Raw genomic sequence first — 21,637 nt, 5'->3', positions numbered from 1 at the left:
GACCCTACAATAAACTTCAGAGGTAAAACTTAGAAGAAGAAGAAGGAGAAGGAGAAAGAGAAGAAGAGGGGAAGGAGGAGGGGGAGCTGAAGAGCGGGAAGAGGAGGAAAAGAAGGGGAAAGGGAGGGGGAGGGGAAGGTGAGGGAGCGGGAGGAGAAGAAGGAGAAGGAGAAGAGGGAGGAGGGGGAGCTGAAGAGGGGGAAGAGGAGGAGGAAGAAGGGGAGAAGAAGGGGAAGGGGAGGAGGAGAGGGAGGAGGAGGAGAAGAAGAAGAAGAAGAAGAAGAAAAGAATCTTGCTCCTTCAGACTTCTATTCTTCCATTGTGTCCTTGTGCTTATTGCTTCACAGTTGCAAGATAGATCCTACCCCTTCAGCCATCATGTCCTCACATGAGTGCCCAGTAAGACAGAGGCAAAAGATTTTCTTGTCTTGAAATTCTGTTTCAAGCTGGGGAAGGGAAGTCACATTTTCCCTTATTTCTCATTGGCTAGGACTGGGACTTATGCCCACCCCTAGACCAATCGCTGGCAAAGTGGAATGTGATTGCCATGACTGATTTCCACCAATCCTAAGTCTCCCCCTGGGGCTGGGGCAGATCAAGGTAGTTGAAGCAAAGCTCTGTCCTTACCTGAAAGAGTTAGGGTTCAACGACCTTGGAAGGAGAGTAGAAATGGCTCTTGGGTACACAGCAAATAATGCATGCTGTATTCAACTATTGTGTGTTATCAAACTTCTGATAGACCTGACTTATTATTAAATAGCAAAATTTAAAAGTCCTTTTTGTTTGAGCCTTGACAACCTTCACAATAAACAAAAAGGTAATCTAGCCCTTTGGATTTCAATACTGCTTTTTCTTTTTCAAAGCACTTTCATAATCTCATCTGATCTTGGCAGTAACTCACATAAAGAGGTAGGGCAGGTCCTACTCCCACGTTATAGGTGGGAGCCTGAAATTCGGAACGGTCAGAGGATTGCCTAGCAAGTGGCATCTTTAGATGCCACAGTTGTCAGTCAAGGTGGCCCCTGTGGTTCTGCATGGATGTCAGCCATGAGCTTCAGGATCACAAGGTGCACTGGGGTTGGAGGGTGGCCTCACAGAGCCCTGTGCTTTGTTGAGGGAGAAGATAGGCAGACAGAGATTAAATCTCTGCTCTGGGTTTAGGTAATCCCAAGGAGCTTCTCTTGTATGAAATATGCCTTTCAATCTACATTGAGGAGGAGTTTACACCGGCCTATAAATTGGACTAAAAAAGCAAACTGGAGGGGCGCCTGAGTGGCTCGGTTGGTTAGGCATCCAGCTCTTGGTTTGGGCTCAGGTCATGATCTCAGACTTTGTGAGTTTGAGCCCCACGTCAGGCTCCAGGCTGATAGTGCGGAGCCTGCTTGGGATTCTCTTTCTCCCTCTCTCTCTGCCCCTCTCCTGCTCACTGTCTCCATCTCTCTCTCAAAGATAAATAAGTAAACTTAAAAAAAAGCAACTGGATACTTCAGTCAAGTATTAGGTCTATTAAATAAAATTAATATTAAATATGTGTATATGGGGGGATGGACTGGTATGTATGTGGCCCCTTACCCATGAGCTCCCCAAGGGCAAAGACCTTCTCGTAGGCACCTCACCATTCCCCGCCCCTGACACAGCACCGAATAACATAGTAGGGGCTCCATAAATGCCTGTCAGATGCACGAATGGTCTAAGTTATTTCTGCTGATGACTGATGTTCTCTCTGTTATTATGTTAGAGGACCTTGTTTATTTCTACATAGAACCAATCAAAAAGTATAATCAGTCAATCGATCAATCAGGTAATTACTAATTTGTCTGTATTTTTACCTGCATCATGATAATGTAAGCTCCAAGAGGGTCCAGATCAGGACCTGATATATAGTAAGGGCCCTATAAACTGGTAAATAAAGCTTTGGGCAAATGTTTGTATCCCTAGTTTTTAGCAGTGCCTGGCTCATAGGGGGCCCTCGGTAAATATCCATAAGAGAAACCTTGACTGAACAACAGTGACTTCCTGAAAACACACCTGTCACAGGTTGGGGTGGAGCAGAGCAGGGTCAGGGTGCCAGATAATCCCGCAGTGCCCCAGGTGGACAGACAACCCACCATGAACTCTGCTGGTTTCCATGGGATTACACCTGAAGGGTCATGTCAGTGGAGGAGAGACTTAGGGAGAGAGAGATCAAATTCTTTACAAAGGAAGGTAAAGAGGGGTTGGATTTTAAAGGGCCTTGACAAAGAGTAGGAACCATTAAAGGCACCACAGAGGATTCACAGGGTCAAGGAACCATTCTGGGAGATTCAGCCGGCAGAAAAATATAGGAAAGATTGCAAGGAAAAAGCTGAAGTCATAGAGGGAAATTAGCAAAGATTATTTTTTGCCCATTTGTTCGTTCGGTCATTCAACCAGGAAGCATACATGGAGAGCAGACATGTTCTGGGTCCTGTGCTAGACCCAGAGATGAACAGATGGTAAGATTGGCCTCTACAGTGGTCCTGGAGCATGAGCGAGGGGGCTTGGGGAAACAGGAAGGGAAGACCCGAGAGATGTTTTGAAGACAAGAACACCAGCCCTAGGAGGGAAAAGCAGTCATGGTTCCATAAACTCTGTTGCCTACGGCTCAGTGATGGTGCTGCTGTCAGAGACAAGGGAAGTGGGAGGCACCTGGCTGTGATGGGGAGAGGGCAGGCTGGGGCCTCCATGCTTGTGACCGTGGCTCTTTGGAATGGCCAGTTACGGACACCCAGCGCCGAACCGGGGCTGAAGTCCACGCGAGACGCCGAGGCTGGAGATGTGGTTCCAGGCATCGTCTTCAAAGACGGGAAGGATGACTTCTCATGACATCAGGTTTGTGCGGACCAGCAGGCTCAGGCCTGTGAAACGCTGTGTAATAATCTGCAAGGTCTGAGTACAGCAGTATGCAGTGGGGGTTGTGAAAGAAGCGGGGAGATTTGCTGGGGTAAAGGTCAGAGGGAGCTCTGAGGAAACCCCACAAAGCAGAGGGTGCCCTGGAGCTTGGCTGTCTACAGAAGGTTGGGGAAAGAGCCCTGTGAAGAACAGAGCAAGAATCGTACGGTTTTCCCCTCCTCCTGCCTTTAATTATTTAATTGCCCAAATAATCATGTTCATTGCAGAAAATTAGAAAATGCAAAGAAGCAAAGCCATGAAAAAAAAAGCCGTCCCTAATCCCCCCAGGCTGAGATAACCCCTGTTAATATGGTTGTGCTGATTTGCCCAGGCGTCGTAACAGCCTCTTCCATCCTGGCTTGGAATCCAGCCTGGAGACTCTGAAGAAAGAAATGACAGCCAAGAGGTCGACTCCAACAGGCTCACACTCTGGGCTGCGTGCTCTTTTCTTCTCACCGAATCTCTCCTCGCGGTTGGAGTGGAAGGACTCGGGCCATGATCCTGTGTAGATCTGGACCCTCCCCAGGAACCTGGGGACTGAACAGGCATTTGGGAAGGTGCTGCAGAGAAACGGCAAGAAGAAAGCTGAGAACTGACGCATCCTGAGGCTTCCAGTCTCCAGCATGACATCTGTCCCTGAAAGAGGTGTTTTACCAGGATGCTTGCAGAGTCACCTGTAGACACGCTCTAGCAGCTAGAGGCCAGCTCAGTAGGATACACCCACTTCTCCTGCAGTTAGAGTAGTGATTGTGCTGGGCGTGTGCAGCACCTCCTCCGGGACCCTTAAAGAATTCAGTCTTCCAGGAAAAATCTGGAAACAATTCAAAATCACCACGGAAACATGACTGTGACATCAATTGTGTGCCAGAGTGCCCGTGTGGCATGGTGTTTCTGAGGGCTGACCCTCGGGCCACACTGCCTGGGTTTGAATCCTGACTCTGCCATTTATTAGCAGGTGCTTTCGGGTAAGTTACTTACCCCCTCTCTGCCAGTTTCCTCATTTGTAATGAGAGCGCTGTCCTCCTACCTCATAGGGTTGTTGTGAGGACACCTTGGGTTAATTCAGGTGAAAGTACTCGGTAACCACTCTACAAATGTTAACTATTCATTCGAGCAGGGGCATTCAGAGCACACTGCATGGTGGGGTCAAGTCTGGAGGGCTTCCTGTGGAAGGCACCAGGTTTCTATGGGCTGAGCAGTCAGGGAGGGAAGGAATTCAAATGTGCCTGCTGGGCTGGATGGAACACGGTGTGACCAGAAAATCCGTCCATTCTGCTTTTATGCAACTGGCCGGTCCGAGTCCTGCTTTGTTCCGTCGTGACCCGCGGTGAGGCTGAAGAGTGGGAAGGTCTGCGTGCCCAGGGCTGAGCAAGGCTGCCGAGCGCGTTTCTGCAGTACATTGCGTGAGTAGGGTTGCTGCGTGGCACCGTGCAGGGTTAGGAGCTCTGGAGGACCCTCCTGGGCCGGGCCTGCTCCCAGAAATGTGGTTCCCCAGCACCTGGCACCTGCCTGGGTGTGTCTTGTCCTGTGTCCAGGGAGATGTCACTTTATTTATTTTTTTTTTTTTAATTTTTTTTCAACGTTTTTTTATTTATTTTTGGGACAGAGAGAGACAGAGCATGAACGGGGGAGGGGCAGAGAGAGAGGGAGACACAGAATCGGAAACAGGCTCCAGGCTCCGAGCCGTCAGCACAGAGCCTGACGCGGGGCTCGAACTCACGGACCGCGAGATCGTGACCTGGCTGAAGTCGGAGGCTTAACCGACTGCGCCACCCAGGCGCCCCAGGGAGATGTCACTTTAAAAAATAGAGTATCTTTTGCTCTGGTTATACAAGTCATAAACATTTCTTGCAGGACACATCCGGAGAAGATGCTTTACATTTCTTATAATTCTATTACCCTGAAGTCAACTAATGTTTTATATTTTTTACGCATAACTTTTCTCTCTTCCGTGTGTCTCGCTCTACGTGTATATGTACTTTTTTCTATCACAAATAGGATCATCCAGTGGATACTGTTGTGCAATGTGATTTATTCAATTGTCTTCAACGTTCTTTTCATGTCATTAAATATTCTTCCATGATGTAATTTATAGTGCTATTGTTCAACTATGCCATAAATTGTTTAACCTATCTCTTCTGGTTGAAAATTTAGATCCTTTTCAATGATTTTTTTTTTTCATCTCATAAGCAATGCTCCCATGCATAAGTTTATACATAAATCTTTCACATACTCATGCTTACTTCCTTAGGATCATTTCCACGGGCTGGGTTAACAGGTATGCGTATTTTAAGGCCTTGGAAGCCTACTGCAAGGGCTCCCCTGATGACACCCCATGGTCCTGAGAAGACCCAGCCATACCACTTGCAGGGAGCTGGGGAGATGCCACCAAACACCTTACAAACTCCCCCAAAGCTGAAGGAAAGTGGCTTTCAGAATGTAGCAGAAAGTGGTGTCAGTTGATGTGCAATTAAAAAATTTAGCTGCCCCTTGGAGAGCCGGGTAACCTGCCCAGAATTGATGGAACCCAGGAGCCCGGCGGAGGTGAGTGCAGTTCCTCAAAGAGGAAGGACTCAGAAAGGACAGACTTCCCAGCTCCAAAACCTGCCTGTAGCTTTCAAGGGAGGCCCAGATGTGCCCATGCCTCTGGACTGTGGTCTGTCTATCCCACCAGACTGAGCTCCCCAAGGGCAGGGTTGTGTCTGTTCCCCGCTGCTCGCCCACCCCCAGCCCAGGGACTGGTAAATATTTGTTGAACTGACATGACAAACTCTACCCCAACTCACAGCCTCTGCACTTCCTTGTCCTGCATTTTCGGGTCAAGGTCAAGGCTGTTGGCACCTTAACGGCCAGCAAAGCCTACATGAAAGCATGTTTTCTGGAGGGCACTTGAGCAATGTATACCAAAGGCCTTAAAATATGCATACCTTTCGACCAGCAATTTCACCTGTAGGAATACCCTAAAGTAATCCAAGCCCCTCCCCCCCCCCCAACCGCCTGCCTTTCCCATCAATTTCCCATTGATTCTCTTTATACCCCCTTCACTCACTCCACTTCTCCGTTTGCATCCTGGGCTCCTTGGCATCTGTGCCATTGGGAGGAAGCATTTCCTGCCCCATGACCCTCACTCCCCTCCTCCTCAAGACGGTAAAACACTACCTCCTCTAGCGCACCTGCCCTGACCTGCCGCGGGACATCTTCTCCACTGTGTTAGAGTGAGTTTCATGCATGACTTATTTGAACTTCGAGACCACACTCTATTGGAGGGTAAGCAGGCAGAATCCGCACCTAATTTATCTTTATCCTCCTCTGCACCTGGCCGATCACAGTACCAACATCAGGCTCAGAAAGTCTGACAGAAGGGTGGCCTTGGGAGCAGAATGTTCTCTGCATGTCCGGCAGTGCTGGGCAGCTGCACCCTTCTGCCCGCTGATGTCGGCACGTTGGCATCGGGCACCAGCCCTGGAAACGTGTGCTCTTCATAGGAGCTGCGGACGTTTCAAACCCATTTTCTAGGTTCTCAATCTAAAATGTAGTTGAGCTGGGAATGCAAACTGATGCAGCCACTCTAGAAAACAGTACGGAGGTTCTTCAAAAAATTAAAAATAGAGCTACCCTACGACCCAGCAATTGCACTACTAGGCATTTATCTAGGGGGTACAGGTGTGCTGTTTCGAAGGGACACATGCACTCCCATGTTTATAGCAGCACTATCAACAATAGCCAAAGTATTGAAAGAGCCCAAATGTCCATCGATGGATGAATGGATAAAGATGTGGTTTATATATACAATGGAGTATTGCTTGGCAATCAAAAAGAATGAAATCTTGCCATTTGCAACTATGTGGATGGAACTGGAGGGGATTATGCTAAGTGAAATTAGTCAGTCAGAGAAAGACAAAAATCAAATGACTTCACTCATACGAGGACTCTAAGAGACAAAACAGATGAACATAAGGGAAGGGAAGCAAAAATAATATAAAAACAAGGAAGGGGACAAAACAGAAGAGACTCTCAAATACAGAGAACAGAGCGTTGCTGGAGGGTTTGTGGGAGGGGGGATGGGCTAAATGGGTGAGAGGCTTAAGGAATCTACTCCTGAAATCATTGTTGTACCATGTGCTAGCTAAGTTAGATGTAAATTATAAAAAATAAATCATTAGATTAAAATTTTTTAAATAAAATAAAATTAAAATTTAGTTGAGCAAATGGAAGCTGGAGGGGGTGAGGGACCTCGGCCAAAGGCACACAAATGGTGTAGACCCGGTGTCATCAGATTTTAAGTTTGACGCTCATTTCCTGAGCCAAGCTGCTTCATATTTATATTGTGATACAAATACGATTATTTCTAATAGCAAAGAGTGCCTTTCTTAACCATCAAGCATACAGGAATTTAAATATGTGCCAAGAGTTCTCCTGGTAAATTGCAGGGGAGGATTTAATGAGCTGAAATTTGTTTTTTTTTTATTTTTTTATTTATTTATGTTTTTTAACGTTTATTTTTATTTTTGAGACAGAGAGAGAGCATGAACGGGGGAGGGTCACAGAGAGAGGGAGACACAGAATCTGAAACAGGCTCCAGGCTCCGAGCTGTCAGCACAGAGCCCGACGCGGGGCTCGAACTCACGGACCGCGAGATCGTGACCTGAGCCGAAGTCGGCCGCTTAACCGACTGAGCCACCCAGGCGCCCCAATGAGCTGAAATTTGATTCAGAAGTGCCAGCACCATGAAATGGGTTTTTTTTTTTGTTTTTTTTTGTTTTTTTTTTTCAGATAAGAAGCCACTGTCATGACACTTCCCCAAGACTGGAAGGACAGCAGGCCCTGGCATCCTCTGTTCCCCATCTCAAAAAGCAGCCCCTTATACTAATACAAACTGAATTTTTACTGGTAGTACAGTTGATTACTGACGTAAATTTGCAAGGGAGAGAGAGTTACTGAGATACTTAACCCACGCAGTGCCAGGAGCGTGGAGAAAGCCCCCAAGATGTCAGCTTCAAGGTGGGTAACTGCAAGGTGGGCAACACCATTCCGATGTTGAGAATGAGAAAGTTGAGGCTCAGAGAGGTTAATCAACCTGCTCAAAGTCGCCCAGCAGAGCTCCGATTCTAGTCGTGATCAGTCTGAGTAGTCAGGGTTCTTTTCCCTGCCAGGATGGCTCTCACCCTGGCTGTCTATCAGTGTCTCCTGGTGCCCAGGTCTGAACTGAGCCTAAAAAAGTCACAATCACTAGGCCTGGTGCCAGCCATTGGTATTTTTTGAGAGCTGCCCAGGTGCTTTAATGAGCGGCCTAGGAGAGACGGCCTGACCTGAGCCACGCTGCCTCTCAGCCTTCACCCCTCTCACCTTAGAACAGCTCACGAGCTTTTAAGCCAGACGGTTGCCCTGGGGACCACCCAATGAAGGCAGAAATTCTGGGGTGGGACACGTGCATTAGGCACACGCATTTTTAAAGCTCCCAAGGTGATGGAGAAAAGTGTGGCCTGGCCTGTGTTGAGAATTAGAATCCAGAGGCTTGAACCAAATGGCCTCTCCAGGCCCTTAGGCAGCCTAGGGGCCCCAGTTGGAGCTGGTCAGAGACCAGGGGATGGGGAACCACCCTCTGTGGGCTTCCTAGCCAGCTGTGGGCAGGAAAGACAAAGGAGAGAAGGCTCGACATCCAACAATCCAGTGTGCAAAGACATCATTAAATGCTCGGGAAAAGTCTTTACTCAAGTCAATTAAATGCTTCCCCGCAAATGCGTTGACAAATTTACTCGACATAATCTTTCTTCACAGAAAAAGCAAAGTGCACTTTAGTCTTTGCTTAGAAAAGTGATGGAAAAAAAATGGTCATGAACGAGGTCCAGATGAATGAGTTTCTAGGTGCGAACAAAGGGGACTCGGGGAAAGAGAGCACGGGAATCTGCAGCCTCCACCAGGCACCTATTGTGCCTGGGCTTTGTATGCAAAGCGGGAGAGAACTGCTCAACAGGATTGTGACTGGGGGAAACAAAAGAAGAGCTCTGAGAACCCAGGGCAAAGGGCCTCGTGAGGAGGGCAGGCTTGGGGCTGGGGGGCCCCCGGGTCTCCGGCTTCTCCATCCTCCTGTCCTCCCTCCCCTGCTCAAACTGCCTCCTTGGCCTCCCTTCTCTGCCCAGGCTGGGCCTTGTCCCGAACTCTCTTTAGGAAAGAGGGGGACAAAATCTCCTCGGAACTCAGCAAACCTCTCCACAGAGGAAGAAGGGAAAGAAAACCAGTTTTCTTACTGAATTAGCGTTAAACCAGAGCCTGATGCCCATCACAGGCAATCTGCTAAAAGTTTACAAAGACGGAGAGAAATCGCCCTGTTATATAAGTAGCTATCACCCATCGGGTGACAGCACCATTTGTCACGCAGAGTTCCTCCCCGATTCACCTGGCTTTGGGGGCGGCCGTCTGTGTTTGCTAATTGCTTTTATTCCAAGGAAAGGAAACATCTCGTCTTTTTATGACAAGAGCTGGTTTTGTAATTTGGAGCCCAAGTTAGGGTCCGACCCTCCCACAGAAACTAGGAGATGGGGGCGATGTCTTCTTCCCGGATGATTGTATTTCAAAGAAACGGATCCAGGGTCCTTGAGAAAGGCAGGCCTGGGTCATAAAGCTGGCAAGAGGCTTATTTAGCTTCTGAAAAGATTTACATACATTTCAGAGAGACAGAGAAAGCCCTTGCAATTATGAATTTCCGAAAGTAAATGCTCTAAGACAAGGGAGAGGAGTAGCAGTGGGGAAGTCTCTGCTGTTTTCTCAACAGGGAGAATTGGCTTTTCATTTTTTCTTCCTACCTGCCCGGCAGATCGCGGCCTTGCCCTCAGGTGGTACCTGTTGGGGGAAGGTATGTGAATCTTCGACCCCAGGGCCCGGGGCAGGTGTGGCCCCAGACCTGAGCAAAATCTGAGAAGTAGTCTTAAAACTATGCTTGATCTTGCGACCCGGGGAGGGAGAGAAGGGTGGGCGCGCTTGGGGAGTTTCTGGATTTGTCTAGGGTGTTAGCAGTGATGAGTGGTCTCGCAAACCACAGATCTCAGGGTGGGGGTGGGGGGGCCTCTGCCTTCCTGGACTCATCCCCCGCCCCGTGTCACACTCTCCCCCTGCGCCCCCAGCATGCTCTTGGGGACTCTCAGCTCCCTGCTGGGGAGGAAGATGGTTGGGGGACCCTGGCCTGGGGTGTGGCTCCCAGACTGTGGCTCCTCCCCGTCCCCCCCCCCCCGCCCCCCACCACAGCTCCTGAGCTCCTGCCTTCTGCTCCACTCCAGTGTGACTCTAACCCACTAGAAACTGCAGCCAATTCTGCGGAAAGTTCAGATCTTTAGGGACTTCATAAATTAGGCTTTACTGCTAAGTATTCTCCAGAAAAAAAAAAAAATGAGGGGTTGAGGGGTTTGCAAAGCACAGCATCAACTGCTGCTTACGCTTCTCTGGCTCCCAGTGTTCACTGTGACAAGAACCCGGCGGGGCTATCCCTGCGGGGGGGGGGGGGGGGGGGGAGGGGCGGAGGGGGGGCGAGGGGGAGGCAATGGGGATGTGGGGTCCGAACTGGGACTGCTGACTGGAGGAGCAGTGGGTGGCTCTGGGCTCTGTAGGGGGTACGGTGGGGAGGGCGGGACTGTTCTGAGGGGCCGGGACTACGACAGCCGCTCGTTTTGTGTCGGCAAGTTCTGAGTAGGACCTTGCATTTTTAGTTTGTGAGTGTGTGGGGGTGTGCCGTTTTTGTGTTAGGCAATTATGGTCAGGATCCTAAAGTTTTGCCCCATGTGCGTCTCTGGACATGTTTTGCTGTCTGAGTGTTAACGTGTGTGTGTGTGTGTGTGTGTGTGTGTGTGCGCGCAGCGCGTTCTTGCCCTTGGTGCCGAGGGAGGTTTCCGTGAGATTCCACCTTGGAAGCCATGGCTGTGAGGCAGTCCGGCGCTTTCGTGGTCGTAACCAGTGTCAGCAGAGAGGGGAGGGTCTTTGACAGTGGGAGGGTGTACTGACAGGGCCTCGTCCTCATGGGACTAGGAAGCAGCCTCCACCTGCCTCTCCACATCCCCTAGGCTGTACCCTCGTCCTCTGTTCCTCATGTTCCTGGCCCAAAACTTGGCTGCTGACGGCCGGGGGCCATAACTCCAGACGTGTCAGCTCTCATGCCTCTGTGCCTTTGCACCTGCAGGTTCCTCTGCCCGGAACACCCTTCCCCCTTTTCCTCATCTGGCTAAATTCTGCCCATCCTTCAGAAAGGTCACCTCCTGCAGGAAGCCCTCCTCCACTGCTCTGGGATGAGGAAGGAGTCCCTCTTCTGGGACCATGACCGTCTCACCCAGGACACGGGTCTCCCAGGCACACCCACACCCTATTAGACTCCCTTGTCTGTTGGTCCATCTCAGCCCCTAGAACTCCTTGAGAACAGATCGTATCTTTCATCCTGGGCTTTCCCGGCACAGCTCTTGGCAGACAGTGGGCTTGTGAAACGAGTGACTCTGGGGTGACAGCACTTCATATTTTCATCACACTTCCCGTTCACGGAGCACTTCACGTCTGTGATTCTCTGTTCGTCCTCCGGCAGCCCAGTGTGCAGGAGAGGCGAATGCTGTCATTCCTGATCCTGCGGTTGGACTGGTTAACAACTGGCCACGTCTCCCGACCGCCGAAGTCCCTGCTCTGCAGCCCAAGAGCAGTCCTTCCTTTTGGGCCGAGCCCACAGAAAGAAGGAGGTTGTGACCTGCAGCAAACAGGCTTTGGGGAGCTATGCCCTAAGCCCAGGCCACTGACACACTGGTTGCTAAAAGGTGTAGGTGTCAGCAGGGCAGGAGGAGGGACAGATCATATTTTGGAAAATGAAGGACGGAAGCAGCTCACGGATGGTCTGGGCTCCTGGCCCCTTTGAAATGTTCCTGGCTGGACTCCCATCCCTTCTCCACATTTGGGCCCAGGGACCCACTCTACTTTCCTGTGGGCAAATGTATTAGTAAGGATTCTGCAGAGAAACACAACCAAAAGGGTAATCTAATAAGGAATCGGCTCATGTGGTTATGGAGGCTGACAAGCTCAGAATCTGCGGGCTGGACTGGCAGGCTGGAGGCCCAGAGAGACAGACGTTCCAGTTCAAGACTGAAGGCTGTCTGCTGGAGAAATTTGTCTTACTTGGTGATGGTTGGTCGTTTTTTTGTTTGTTTTTTTCTGCAATTCAGGCCTTCAACTGATTAGACGAGGCCCACCCACATTATAGAGGGCAGTCTGTTTTACTCCAAGTCCACTTAATCAAATGTTAACCTCATCCAAAAACACCCTCTCAGAACGCCCTTCCCCTCCCTGCATAAGGTGTGACCAACTACCCGGACACCTTGGCCCAGCCCGGTTAACACATGAAATTAAAAATCACAGCGAAGGGTGGCTGGGGTCCTTGGGGTGCAGGGAAGGGGAGGGCACACTGCTGAGGCTAAACACCTTTCCAACTGTCCCAGCCCCCTTTCGAACGAAAGAGGAGTCAAATGGGAGGATGGATGGATCGATAAGGTAGATGGGGAAACATAGATCCGGCCGGGCTCCGCCGCGGGAACTCTGCCTTCCCACCTCCAGGCCTCTCGTGTTCGCGCGCAGTGAACTCAGGCTGCCGGGGGAGTTCTACTCCACATCCTGCCCTGACATCTCTCTCGCGAGAGATGGTAAAAGAGCTGGGAGTGTGAACGAGTACACCGATATCTGGTGAGAAAGATGTGTTTCTGACACCGGGTACTTTTCTATCTCTTTGTTGGGATCCCAGTGTTTCCTTGTCTACATCTCCGAGCCAAGGAGCTGCCCCAGGATATCTCAGGACCCCAAGGATCTTGCTTGGGCTCTCGGAACCTGCAAGGAGTCGGAGTTCACTTTGCACAGAACGTCCCCACCGTCTATGCTACAGAACTTACACTGCTCTGTGTGTGCGAGGATTTTAGGGAACATTCCTGTCCCTTCCACCTAAACAAATGGAGCCAGAGGAAGAGGATCTGCCAGAAGTCCTGGGCCTCCCTCTGGCCCTATTGGCCCAATTGGCCCCGATTACTCCCATTTTTCCTAAGGCTCGGGAGCATCACCCCAGGGAAATGCTGTGTCCGATTCCCCCTCACGGTCAGTTCACTCGTGGTTAAAACATTGGCTATCCGTATTTTCAGGCTTTAAAATCTTTTCCCTTCCAGGGTGGGGTTTATTAATGAGTACTGGTCAAACATTACGGCATTTACCAGAACTCTGTGGGTTCACAACACAGAACAGAACAACTGTTCTCTTGAACACAGATTGTCTAGGTCTTTTGAGGTTCGTCTCTGTGCGTGGACCAAACTGCCACCAGGTAGCTGGGCTTGAATCGCTTAGTTCCCCGAAGGCATCAGTGATAAGCTGGGCTTAGTTATCCGAAGGCATTAGTGATTGAAGTGTGCTTCAGATATCAGTGGCACTGGTATTCTTTCAATAAATGAAAATAAGGCTTTTTATTAAAATAGCCAAAAACAAAGAATTAAAAATATTATTTTTAAATAAGATATGCAGTTGGGGTTAAAGCCAGAGAAATGCCAGCACCTAGGCGTAAACCAGTGTCTTCGTTACCCGTGCTGGGGTCCTTTATTTAGTGTAAGCCTGGTCCTCCTTAGGCTTCTGGAGAATTCACGGACTCTGAGTCTTTTAACTTTCTTAGCTGTGTGCCAAATCTGATCGGATTTGTCAAGGGTCCTGGTCTGCAGCTTTTCTCCAGCCTTGATCTCCAGTGTTCAATTAAGGACCTCTCTTGACCCCCTTATAACTTCTCGGAAGAGGCCTTCGGTTTCTTCTGTTTTTGTCTTTGTCTTTGTCTTAGCCCTGTTTCCTTGTAGTCTGCAGAGAGAAGGAGAGAAAGTTATAGTGAGGTGCGATGTTTCTAGAATGTTCAAAACTTGTGACCGCCTTTTTCTGAGTCAGCAGGAAGTCTCCTTACCTGAATTCCTTCCTCAGTGTCAGCTATTTGCTGAGTTAGTTATCTCTAATCTCCATTGAAAGGTCCCTTGGCAACCAGGTCCCTGACAAGGTTAGATTGTAAACTGACCCCTAATGTCATTGGACTCTGCAGAGCCTGCTCTTTTGTGGGTACAAAGCAGGCCGTCCCAGAACATGGCTTTCAAAGTACTTTTTAAGCAGAAGGTGACACAGAGCGAAAAGGGACGTCTACCCGAGCATCCCCGTGTGCTCAGCACGATCCCGGGGAAGTGTAAGCAGAAAAGTGCTGGAAGGGCTTTCGGTCATTTTTCAGCCTGACCCAGGGTGTCAGACGCACGGCACCGCGGCCCAGAGGTCGCAGCTCGTTGAGGTTGACTCAGTGAGGCAACCCGCCCTGGGTTCAGTCCACCTGTAAGTGGAGCCATTTCCGGCTGCAAATCTCCTCCTGTCTGCGTTGGTTTCTATCTCCTCCCGGTCACGAGTGCTCTCAGTCCTGGTGAAGGACGCGAGAGCCCTGAGGCAAGCCGGCTGGAGTTCAGTAAAGCCACAAAGCCGAGCTGTCCAACAGCCCACGTGGTGAGGAAGATCAGGAGGTCAGGAAGGACCACTGCCGGGCCTGGCTGCCCAAGGGGGTGGGCTTCAGCCTGGTTAATCCCAGGTGTTCGGGAAAGCTTGGAGAAGACGTGGGCGTGAGCACAGCTTTCCCTCTTAGAAAAGCCGCACCAAGTTGATTAATAAAGTTCCTCAGTGCCATTCCTATCTAAAGGGTGCAAATTACGCTCAGCCCTGTAACCACAATTGCACTGAGGGGTGGCGTGAAAACGGCTGGTGGGAGGTGTGTAGATAGGAATCGTTAACGTTTATTGAGGGCTTGCTGAGAACCAGGCTGTCTGTGAAAGCTTTACTTCATTATCTTATTTATGAAGATGCGCAGTGTTCTCCATGGAGGAGGAAGTTCTCATCTTGTTTGGGAACAAGCAGAAGAGAGAAGAATTCAACTGGGGGCAGGTCTTGATGGCAAGAGAGCCGTTCTAGCCAGATAACTTCCTCCCTGCCCAGTGCAGGTCACTGGAGAGGAAAGATCCTACCCTCCCAGGTACCCCGACCCCCACCGCTGCCAGGGCGAGCAGATCCGGCTCCCCGCCAGGCTGCCTGGGCTTCAGGAAGGACGGCTCCCTGAGCAAAGTGCTATGGGCTTATTGTCACATTATCTTGCTTTACCCTCACTGTGATCCTGTAAGGGAGGATGGTACTTTTGCCCCCATTTTACAGACACGGACACTGAGGCAGAGAGGGGATGAGAGTTTGTCCACGATCCTACAGCCAGAGGCTGAGAGAGCTGAGTTCTCCCGTGTTCAGCTTCCGTCCTCCCCCGCTATGGTAATCTGCCAATATTGTGACTCAGCCTACGAGGTTTTACCCTTTGGTTTCACAGCGGGGTGACTGGCACCACTGAGAATCTCAGGCAGGGCTGAGAGGGTCTGAAGAATTGTGGAAAGGTGTCTTACATTGCAAAACTGATCAATAAGCAGGCAAAAAACAGAAAACAAGCGATTCTCCGTAGATTGTGTTAGTTGGCCAGACCTGCTGTAACATATCCCCACAGACTGGGTGGCTTAAATAACAGAAGTTTATATTCTCACAGTTCTGGAGGCTGGAAATCTAAGACCAAGGTGCCAGCAGGGTAAATGTCTGGTGAGAAGTGCAGATGGCCGCCTTCTCACTGTGTCCTCACATGGCTTTTTCTGTGTGTGAACATCCCTGGTGTCTCTTCTCATAAGGACACCCGTCCTATTGGATTAGGGCCCTACCCTTATGACCGTATTTAACTTTACCTTCTTAAAGGCCTTGTCTCCATATACAGTCACATCTAGGGTTGGGGCTCCAGTATGGGAATTTTAAAAAATATTTTTTAATGTTTACTTATATTTGAGAGAGAGAGACAGAGCACGAGTGGGGAAGGGACAGAGAGAGAGAGGGAGACAGAATCTGAAGCAGACTCCAGGCTCTGAGCTGTCAGCACAGAGCCTGACGTGGGACTCAAAGTCATGAACCGTGGGATCATGACCTGAGCTGAAGTGCGACACCTAGCCTACCGAGCCACCCAGGCGCCCCTGTATGGGAATTTTGAGGGAGCACAATGTAGTCTAACCATAGATGATTCGAAGCTCTGTGTCCCTCCTCCAGCAGCCCCACTGCCTGGGGCAGTCAGCTGAGTCCCCAGCGTCCTCTCCTCTGCAAGACGAGGCAGCTGGAGACTGCTCCCTGTAATCCACAACCGTGAAAGACCACTGCTCCACTGAGGATTTTTACAGACTCTTGCAGCTTTATAACAGCCAATATTTACATGTAATTTTTTGACTTCAGCGAAAGCTTTTACTTCATCATCTCGACAGAGGGGCTGAAGCCACAGCCCATCTGGTCCAAGCTTTTATCAGTATTATTTTTATTTTATGTTTATTTTTGTTTTTATTTCTCATAGCTGTCTAAGGTTTTAGAGGGCTATTTTCTTCCCATAGACAAACTTGATTTCTTTTACCCTATCCCTGGAATAGCTTTACCAATGAAAGAAACGGCTTTGCCAAAAGCTATGCATACCTTGGTAAACTAGCTCAAGAAAGAAAGAAAGAAAGAAAGAAAGAAAGGGAGGAAAGAAAAAAGAAAGGAAGAAAGAATGGAGGAAGGGAGGAAGGGAGGGAGGAAGGAAGAAGGAGGAAGGGAAAGGAAGGAAAGGAAAGGAGGGAAGGAAGGAAAGAAGGAAGGAAGGAAAGCAGGCAGGGAAAGGAAGGAAAAGAAAGGAGGGAAGGAGGAAGAAGGAAGGAGAAAGGAAGGTAGGAAGGAAGGAAGGAAGGAAGGAAAGAAAGAAGAAGAAAGAAGGGAGAAGGAAGGCAGGCTCTGATTTGTAGAGTTTGTCCCCTTCTCCCCGGCTCTGCCCCTGCTGCTGTATCAGGCCAGGCTTGGTCAGGAGCAGGAGGAGGCAAAGGGCCCCTCAATCCCCCCTCCTCCACCCCATGTGTATTCTCTTCGTCTCCCTTCCTCTGTATTCTGTTCTCCAGATTATTCCTGGGTCCTGAGTGAGCTGGCTGAAGTGGGCATGATGCTACTAATAAGCTGTTCTGAGGGAAGAGTTTAGCTCATTGGACCTTTGGGAAAGACCTTGGCTGGCACTTTGCTTCATAGGATAACAAGCTTCAGTGAAACTAACAGTGCTCCCGCCTACACCACTGCCGTACTCTTGTTCTATATGCTGAAGTTACCAAGAATCGCTTCTGTAAGTGAGATCCTCCTTTCCTCTGGCAATAGAAAGGCTAAATTGGACATGGTGTCCTTGGGGCCTCTTCTCCTTTCTAGAGCTGCTCTGAGCTTGGGGGAGGGTGGGCACAGATAACGTCACACATCCGCTTACCCTTGGGGTCCCTGGCCAGTGTCCCCCGTAACGTATCATGGCATTTGAAACATCAATAATTAATTAGCCTTCCTCTTATACTCCTGTGGTCTCTGTTTACCCATTGGCCTATTTTGAGGAATCAATGAAAATTAAAATAATTACAATCGAACATCTATTATGTGCCAAATCCTGTGCTAGGTATTTTATAAACACCATTTCCCAACCTAATCGCATCACGAGATAGGAATCATAAACTACTATTTTATAGATGAAAAGGTTGAGACCCAGAGAAGTTATGGATTTGCTCAAGGTCAGTGAGTGTTAAGATTCGAGCCAAGTCTCTTAAACTCAAAAGCTCACCTTTTCCCACTGCGTTACTGTGTAATACAAAACATCGCGTCGGTCAGCGTAAAATTAGGTCGTGCTATAGTAACAAGCAACCCTAAAATCTTCGTGGCTTATATCAACCAAGTTTTACGTTATCCTCCCGTGTGATGTGTCACTCATGTGCGTCACAGTTGGCTGGGGACTCTGCTCTGTAGTCCCCCAGGAGTCCGCTGATGATGGAACAGCCCCTGGTTTGTTGCCAGCCCCTACGGTAGAGGAAGAGGAGACTCTGGAGGGTCTAAAGCTAGCAGTCCAGGTCGGCGGCATTGAATTGACACACGTTGCTTGTTACTTGCAAATCACTGGGCCGAATATTACATGAATATTCCAGACCACAAAGCGCAAATCCCACTGGCCAGCCAAGAACAGAAAGTACGCGGCGGGTGGCACTGAAACCTGCCATGAGTATCTGACACAGGACTTTGCACCTACATGCTCAATAAACATGATTTCACACACCCCTTTCCCCTTCTCCAACTCTGAACGGATTATGGTGAAATCGTTGTTGGATCAAGAGATAGGCGTAATGAGCAGGCCTCTCATTTTGTACTCTGTTCAGCGCTTTCTTTCTCCACTGGCTTGCGGCTGGATCATAGGATACTGACGGCCCTCCCCATCCGGATCAGATTGTTCCGGGGCCTGGGTCTCCAAAGCTTGCCGTCTAACTACGTATCAGAGGTTTCTATCAGTCATCCTCAAACGCCACGTTGCAGGTGACGGATGGTACTCACATGTGCCACACACGATAACCTCCCATGGGCATCTCTCATCGGCTCAGGACCACAGGCAATCCCCGGCTGGAAGCTAGAGGTCCAACCCTTCTCCTTCCCTATGGGGTAGGATATCAGAATGCAAGTGAGTGATAGAGATTGTCACAGGCATACATTGAATCTGTCCTAATTGATAAAAAACTCATCAGTCATTTCAAAACCTCGGTAGTTCGTTAGCAACAGCAAATTGCCTGTGACACACTTTATAACGGCTCCAGACATGCAGCCTGTCAGGACACCCCCCGCGGAGGAACCGCTGGTCAAGCTGATGCCAGGACAACCAGTTGTGAAATGAAAAATTGTGTCAATTAACGAGTTGTTTTATCGACACTGTGCCAAAGAATTGATTGGAGAGGACGTTTTGTCCACACTAACTGAATTGGCTAGTGTTCTTGGCATTGTGTATACCCAGCCAGGATTAAGAATGTGAGCATGATACCAAATCACAGAATGTTAGACTGGAAGGGATCTCCAGAGACACTTTTCATACATTCCCCTCATGTTACAGACGAGGAAACGAAGGGACAGCCAGGTCGGAAGACTTGCTTGAGGGACACGCAGCACAATCGTTGACTGTTGTTTTAGAAAAGAGGCACGGGCGGGCCCATCTTCACCCGCAGCATTTTTCACATTTTCTGTAGCTATTTCAGAATCAAGATGCTCAGCTGAATGGTATTGCATACTTTCTAAAAGTAGACAAGAATTTCAGAAACACCCCATGGTGCAATTGTTCGTTGCTTAAACTTGCTGCTGACTCATCTGCCTTACACCACTTCTCTACCGACATCGGTCATGGCATCTGTCACTGACACTGGCTCTTTTCCTCAGCTGGTGCCATCCTCTCCGGCTGGGCTGGGAAACAGGATGGAGTGACGTCACCTCCGCCCATCCTCATTGGCCGGTGGACCAGGGCTCAGAGGTGAGGTCTCCCCTGGGGACTTCCTTGGCATAAGGTTATCCTCTAGCCTGAAGTAAGCTACCTGTTGCCCGTGAGGGCAGGCTGTTTAGGGCCAATAGACTCTGTGGAACCAGAAAGCCGAGGGTTTCAGGCTTCATATTTTTGAAGAAGGATAAATACAGTACTCCCCACCCCCCCAACAAACACCTCATGCTGGCCATACTTAAAGCATTAAGGGGGCAAAAAAACTCCCATTCAAAAATAGTCCTCGGATCAAGGCCCTCCGTACTTCCTCGGAATTGTGAACTGAAACTTTTCGCTCACTTTGGGTTCCTTCCTCTTCAAATACCTCTAGTGTGAGGCAGGTGATTTTGTGGAGGTCCCTTCAATCTATCCCCCTCTTCCCAAGTTTATTTCAGGGGCTTTGAAGGCTCCCTGCTTCAGGGCCCAGGAGGGAAGGCAGCCCAGACCGTTTCTGCATGGCCCTGGGCTTGAGGGTCAGGGTCAGTGGCCATGATCTAGGCTGTCCATCGTCACTGTCCAGGCTCGGATTTTGGCAGCTCTCCCAACCCTATACGGCCAGATGCAGGAGGCAGCCCTTGGCACGGACAGAGAGCTCTCCGGCTCAGGGCCAAAAAGTCAGCCCTTTCCCCCAGATGGAGCACGCGGGAACCGTCCCTCCCCTGCACAGCACACCTCTTTCCCTGTTTACATGGCTTAGGAAGTATTTGGAGGTTGGGGGGGAGCAGGAAAGACGGAACGGCAGGTTGACGTCCTGGGACAAGTCTTTCCCTAACCCATACCAAATGAGACAGGGAGCGGAAGGGACCCGGGGCATGAGAGTAGATTTCAGGTTACACGGGGTACCCTTCTCCTGGTTTTACGCATTGTTGAGCAGACATTGTGAAAGACTTACCCTGCCCAGTCCGTCTTCCTGTTGGCTTTGGTACAAAGCTACACACACAGACCCAGACACAGAGTCACACACATGAACGAACACACACACCACTTCACCTTACGGTGCCCACGCCAGTCATCTCTTCTTGGCCACTGGGTTCAGATTCGGGAAAACCCCAGTGGTAAGAGAATTTGTGTCTGAAGAACCGAAGCCTTGAAGAGAAAGTAAAGTTAGGAGAAAAGTCAGAAATGAGCTTGAGAAAATCTTTATAATTGCTTTTGCATTCAGGAAAGACTACAACCCAGGAGCGCACTGAATAAGGAACGCGTTAGGATGTATCATACCCACGTTGGTGGCAGCGTGAACTGGTTCAGCCAAGCTTGTGAGCAATTTGGCAACGTGTCTATAACTGGGAATGCCTTCTCCCAAGGGCGAGCAGCACCACTTCCAGGGACATACTCTAGAAAAACAAGTTCAAGGATATTCACCGCAGAATCACTTGGGACAGTGAAAAATTAGAAATAACTTCAGTTGGGGCGCCTGTCTAGCTCAGTCGGAAGACCAGGTGACTCTTGATCTCAGGGTCATAAGTTCGAGCCCCACGTTGGGTGTAGAGATGAAAGAAAGAAAGAAAGAAAGAAAGAAAGAAAGAAAGAAAGAAAGAAAGAAAGAAAAGAAAAGAGAAAGAAAGAAAGAAAGAAAGAAAGAAAGAAAAAGAAAAAGAAAGAACTTCAATGTCCAATGGTTGATGGATGAATTGTGGTCTATTTATACAGTTTATTGTTATTCATGAGTTAAAATGCATGAGTTGGATTTCCTGCAGCCACATGAGCAGACCTTAGAAGCATCATGTTAGGTGATAAAAAAGTGAGTTCCAGAGTGATAGGTTCAGTGTGATACCACTTATGGAAATTAAGAAGCACTCCAAACCTTGCTAGGTGTAATGTATGAGTAATTCATATGTGATAAAGTATGAACATATGTACGAGAAGAATATCCATCAATTTTAGGATAGCTCCTGCATCTTTGGAGGAAGGGAAAGGGAGACAAAGGGGACTGTGCCATGTTCGTAAGGTTGGTTTTTTTTTTTTTTTTTTTTAAAGAATCCGACATGAACGTGGCCCTAAGTTCACATTTGCTATTTCTGGTGGTGGGTGCAAGGCTTTTGTTATATTACTCCTTATATTTTTCTGTATGTTTGAAATATTTCAAAATTGGAAAAAGGAAAGAAATTTCCCATGGCATTTTGCACACATTTACATGAGCAGTAACGGATATGGTGCTGTGATTTTCCATTTTCTCTGTCAGAATTTCCCTTCTTTGTATCTCCAACAGACTGCTTGTAAATGTCTTTTTCTTAGTTGCAGAAATATCATCCGGAGGGGCATTTTTCCAGCCAATTATTCCATGCCCTCCTGATCTCGTGACTCAGAGCGATCGATTAGTTG

At 49.0% G+C, this 21,637-nt stretch overlaps 1 long non-coding RNA gene across 1 annotated transcript; it reads right to left on the bottom strand.

The window, feature by feature from the left end:
* Window positions 1–13,403: 13,403 nt before the first annotated feature.
* LOC109268943 (uncharacterized) lies at window positions 13,404–20,441 on the bottom strand. The gene is made up of 3 exons (XR_008420645.1): window positions 20,306–20,441; window positions 18,355–18,452; window positions 13,404–13,749 (listed from the first exon to the last, which is right to left on the bottom strand). It is a non-coding gene; the product is annotated as an uncharacterized LOC109268943 (long non-coding RNA).
* Window positions 20,442–21,637: the final 1,196 nt, after the last annotated feature.

The sequence above is a fragment of the Panthera pardus genome, unplaced genomic scaffold (assembly GCF_024362965.1).
Source record: "Panthera pardus isolate Hobbes unplaced genomic scaffold, ASM2436296v1 HiC_scaffold_8, whole genome shotgun sequence".
NCBI lineage: Eukaryota > Metazoa > Chordata > Mammalia > Carnivora > Felidae > Panthera > Panthera pardus.
The sequence above is the reverse complement of the archived record's forward strand: the minus strand, read 5'-3'. Positions and strand labels throughout refer to the sequence as shown.